The 5,836-nt window shown below is 37.9% G+C and overlaps 1 pseudogene; it reads left to right on the top strand.

The window, feature by feature from the left end:
• Positions 1-4,448: 4,448 nt before the first annotated feature.
• Positions 4,449-5,173, top strand: LOC127230467 (60S ribosomal protein L7a-like; annotated as a pseudogene).
• Positions 5,174-5,836: the final 663 nt, after the last annotated feature.

Below are 5,836 nucleotides of genomic sequence, written 5' to 3'. Positions count from 1 at the left end.
TTACCGAATTATTGTTTCTAATAATTAAACACTTATATATAATTAATTAATATTTTATGTTATTTCTTTTTGGAGCACAATATGTTATCATATGACCATGTGCTCATAATTTAAAAGGAAACCAAGTGCTATCTTCACATATCTAAGTTTATAGAATAATATTATTGTGTTTTAGCTAGCAAGGTATATGATGCAAATACTTTCTAAACATGGAAATTTTGCTTTCCTGAAGATGTTGATACAATAAAAGCATTTACAAAGAAGTAATAATCATTTTCCATCTCTACCATCTATATGAGTTCTCGAACTTTGTATTTGTGGTTTTATCTCCAAAAAAAAAAAGAAAGAAAGAAATCAAACCATCTGAAAATACTGTCGTTGATCCCATGAGACCAGGTCTCTCTTCCAATGCAAATGTTCTTGTCAATGTTCTACAACATGAGTTCGTACCTGACACCGTCTCTGTTCCCATTTTTGTACATTGATGTACTAACCTCCATAACTGTAAGCAATAAATTACTTGGTGGAAATTTGTAATAACAGCTCAGATAGAATAAGATAATTTCCTTATTGTCTTTGGTACATGAATCAGGATATGATTAAAATATGCAAACACACGTGTTAATATAGTATATGTGGTGAGATTCATGAGCCAATGTTCCTGTATCAGCAGACAATATTTTGTCAAATATGTTTATTCAAAAGAACTTCTTGTCAGCTGTAGAGCACAATGCCAAGACCTTACCTTGACATCTATTATGATCCAACAACAGAACTGGGATTGTGGATGACAAGATTTTCTGAAATTTACTACGCACAGAATTATTATTAGAAGTGATGTTTCTAAGGCTTAACTCTCTGAAGTTATGACACACTAGGCCACTGGAAAAATCTCACATTTCATTTTTCCTAAGTGACTAATAGACATTCCCCCATGTGAACATTTATCAAGACTGGTATATAGAAATGAAGAAATGTGCATTCATGTATCATAATTCTTTATTTTCACATATACCTTGCTAAGAAAAGGTACCCACTAAAAACATCGATATGTACATGCTTGTTATCTCAGCACTTGAGAACCGAGGACAGGAAGATCCAGAGTTAAAGGATATTCTCAGACACATGTAGTTTGAGACTAGACTGAGTTATCAAAAGCCTTGCCTCAAAAAATAAATAAATGTAACAACTTTTGAAACTAACTATGTGAAATGCTCATAAGGTATTAAACAAAGAAATAGGAAATAGGCAACAGATTCCACAAACTAGGACCAGCCATAATCACAGAGTGTGCTTGTGCATATACATATTTACAGTTAAATACATTGGTTGACCTAATTTATCTTTTGTTTTAATAAATATTAGCACATTCAAAAGAAATATTTTAAACAATTTTTAATTTATATTTGGTCCTTAACTGATATTCATGTAAAGTTTTTAAAGGGTAGCAAACCTGCAAACATTTAACAATAAATACAGTTTTATATTTCTGACAGTTTGTAGAGATGCATTTCCTTCAAGTCAATATTATTATCTAACTATCAAGTCACAAGGCTGCATGTTTACAAAATGAAAAGGAAACCTCTGACCTCTCAAATTTGTTATGAGACTCTTCAGGAGGCTTCTGCTATTGACTCTGAACCCTAGGGAATTTGGGGGACTAAGACACATCATCTTCCTCCTGGTCTCGGTTGACACCAAACAACTTAGCCATAGGCGGACTCTTAAGGTCAAAGCCTGGGGAAAGATCAATAAAAGCTGGCAACAAATCTCACTCTGTTTTCACAAGAATTCACAAGGTGAATGAAAATACAATGTGCATTTCAACAGTGGATTCCTGTGTCAGGACTCACTTCCAAAGACAGATGGAACTTCAAAATCTAAGGCAGTAAATCCTCAGAGAAGTACAAGCTTTTGAGTCACATTTACTGAGTCATAATTGATAATTCTTACTTTTTGTGCTTCATTTCTACAACTTGATGGTTTTGATATTTGAATATCATAAAACTATCATGATCAGAGTCACACTCTCCTTGCATGCTTTTAAGGGAATGCATATAGATTTGTGTGCCCTAAGAATATTTAACATGACATCTGCACTCAGCACCTTAAATAGCCATTGTATCTGAATTAGCTACCATTCATTGTAAAGAAAAGCATGTCTTGTGAAGGCCTTCAAGAAGCATTTATCTAAGGATGCAAACATAAATATAATCCTCTCTATGATTTAGGGATCATCATCACAGGAGACTTGGGGGAAACATGTATAAGATTTAGATAGTAGTGAGAAGGGATATGAAATGCAATATTCAGGACAGTGTCATCATAGTCCCAAAACAACTATGGTTGCTTGCAATGGGCCTGCATACAACTGGACATATCAATGTTCAGTTATGGATAAGGGAGTGCTTACTGATCCTACCCTTCCCTGATGAACAATTGACTATTGATAGATTCTTAGGAAAAGATGGTTACTGTCTTAAGTTGTATACACTGAAGAGTCCACCAGGCCACAATGGATAATTCTAAACCCATGATTAATAGTGATGGACCTGAGTAAAACAGTCATAAGTATGAGAAAGGGACTTTCATGGAAAATCAGGAGTAATAGGGGTGAGGGAAGGGAGGCATAAAAATGATCACAATGCCTTATACATCCACAAATTACCAAGGAAAAATGTCATTAAATATTCTTTTGAAACAAAAGAAAAATTACATTTTCAACCAATGTCTAAGTGCACAATATTGATTAGGTGTAAATTCTATGTTACAAAAGAACAAACCTCTAGAGTTTATTCCTTCATAATACAGTAAATGTAATACCCTGTTCCCTCTAGACCTTGGCAACCACCATTATAGGCTGATTTTATGGATTTATTTTAGAAAACTCATGCAAATGAAAGCCAGAGGCATTTGTCCTCTGTAAATAGTTTATTTCACTTATCATTATGTTCCTAAATTCAATCATTTTGTCACATATGGTAGAGTTTTCTTATTTTTAAAGACTGAATTATATTTTATTATGGGTATATACCACATATTTCATCCAACCAGCTGTCAGTGGACTTTTGACTTGTCTCCATATGTGGTTGTTGTAAATAATTTCCCAATAAAGAAGAGACTGCAGATGCCAGTTTTGAGAACTTTGTTTTTATTCTCCTTGATTATATATACCTAGAGTTGTAAATGCTGTATTATCTGTTAGTTCTACTTTTAATTAAAAAAAAAAATAAGATGAAATGTTTTCTTCCACAAATAATCTAACAGGGTTCCATATATGGCTATAAAACAAACCTCAAGAAAATGCCAGTCAACAAAGATAAAGATTGAGATTCTGAGTCGCAAAAGTAAATTAAGCAGCAAGCTATAACAATTGCAAGTCTATAATGGAACAGCTTTGAAATAAATGCTAAAGGAGTACATGTAACTGGAAGAAAACTGTTAATATTAGGTGATTTGGGTGAAAATTATAACTTTGCTCTTAGTGGCAGATAATTTATCTGCACAACTGTCTGAAATGATAGCCAAAGTTTTAGTAAATGTGTTTATTTGGCTCATGAGATTTTAAATAATCCCTGGTTTGTTGGAGAAGCTGACACAGCCCATTTCACCACTATGTCAGATTTCAAGCTATCAGGGTTAGGCCATGCTACTTAATGCCGATTAGGGTTTGTCCTCAGGCTCTCCAACCCTATGTATCCCTTACACTCTAGAATAAAGTGTCTGAAGTCTATCTACCAGTGGGCTATCTCCATCATACAGTTGTCCTAACCCTGTTCCTGCTTCTTCTCCATCCACCCTCATGGTCCAATGCAGCCAACAATCCTGAAGAGGAAACGGAGTCACAGGAATAGGCTAGGTGGGCACTGAGTGGGAAGGAACAGTGGTGGAGTGGAAGGGTTACCTGTGGTTGTGGTGGTCAGAATAACCTCTGATCCAGCAGGGATGCCTCTGTTGCAGTTGGGAGCTAAGGAATGGTAACAAGGAAGTGAGGGCCACGTTGGGAGTAGCTGGCAAAGTAGTGAAGGCCCTCGAGCAACCAGCATACCTCTACTTCTGGCAGCCAGTATGACCGCCGATGGGACAGGGTTTTCCAACAGAGATGTGGGTCCTACTATGGTGACAGGGAAGAAGCGGTGGTTGGGCATAGGTTGGAAAGGCAATGAGTGCTTGTTGGTGGTCTGTAGGCAGGGTGCTTACCTAGGAAGGGCCCTGAGTGCCAGCTTGGCTTCAGTGGAGCATGGGGCACCAAGGTGGGTGTGGGCCGGGATGTGGTGACCGGTATGCGCTTAGGGGTAAGCTGGGTGGGCTCTGAAGGAGTGTTGGCACTCTGTATAGAGGTGGATTACCTGGGTGTATAATATTTTACCAATCAAGGAAACTTTGAGAAGTTTGAGAAGTATTTGTTATTAAGAAGATAGAATAGCTCTGTCCTCCTGCCAGCCAGAATGCTCAAAGGAATGAAGGCCAAGGGGAAGAAGGTGGCCTCATCACCAGCCATCATGTAGAAACAGAAGGCCAGAAAGTTGGTGAATCCTTTGTTTGAGAAAAGGCCTAAGAATTTTGTTGGCAATGGTCAGGACATCCAGCCCAAAAGAGATCTCACTTGCTTGGTAAAATATCCCCTCTGGAGTAGGCTGAAGCAGCAAAGAGCCATCTATTCGCAGTTGAAAGTACCTCCTGCTGTTAACCAGTTCACCCAGGCTCTGGATCAGAAGCAGCTACCCTGTTGCTTCCATTTGCCGACAAGTACAGGGCAGAGACACAGGAGGAGGAGAAGCAAAGGCTGTTAGCCCATGCAGAGAAGATAGCTGCTGGTGAAGGGGATGTCCCAACTAAGAGACTACCTGTCACTCAAGCAAGAGTCAACACAATCACCACCTTTGTGGAGAACAGAAAGGTTTAGCAGCTGGTGATTGACCATAACACAGACCCACTGAGCTGGTGGTCTCCTACTGCATCATCAAAGGAAAGGTCAGGCTGGCGTGACTGGTTCACAGGAAGACACATGTCACTGTTGCCTTCACACAGGTTAACTCAAAAGACAATGACAGACAGATGCAGTGAGATCCTCTGCCACTCGAGCGGCAATGCCCTGTGTCCTAAATCTGTGGCTCGCATTGCCAAGCTGGAAAAGGCAAAGGACAAGTAACTCGCTAATAAACTGGGTTAAATATACACACTGCTATTTTTTTTTCTATGCATGAATATAACTGCAGAATTAAAAGGAAAAAGAAGATAAAAGAGTTGATGCCTCATTGTGAGTTATCTTATCTACTTCTACCTTTCTAATTGTTGTACCAACGTATGGACCCAACTTAGGAAAAAAAAAAAAAAAACAAAAAAATCAAAAAACCTTTTGGTCACAGTTCTAGACCTGTCAGTTCATTACGGCAGGAAGGATATGGGATATGTGACACAGAGTATTTTATATTGTGCAACCGAAAATAACAGAGATGGGGAAAGGCGGAAGGAAACACAACATAACACACTACCCACGTACAGACCTCTAGTAACATAGTAACAGTGTTTTTAAGGGAAGCCCCTATATTTCCACTTCCCAATGATAGCATTAAATAATGAATTCTTGGAGGCACTCATGCACTGGTCAGGGCACTTAAGTTTTACTCCTTTATATCTGACTAGATATCAACCGAGAGATGTAATATATGTATTCCTAAAATATATTAAGTTGACTATGAGGAAAATAAAAAAAATTAACACACACACACACACACACACACATGCCAACCCCACATGTGACAGAGGGTACATCTTCAAAATGTACAAAGAATTCAAGAAGCTAGACAACAAAACACCAAATAACCCAATTAAA

This window comes from Phodopus roborovskii, unplaced genomic scaffold (assembly GCF_943737965.1).
Source record: "Phodopus roborovskii unplaced genomic scaffold, PHOROB, whole genome shotgun sequence".
Lineage (NCBI taxonomy): Eukaryota > Metazoa > Chordata > Mammalia > Rodentia > Cricetidae > Phodopus > Phodopus roborovskii.
The sequence above is the reverse complement of the archived record's forward strand: the minus strand, read 5'-3'. Positions and strand labels throughout refer to the sequence as shown.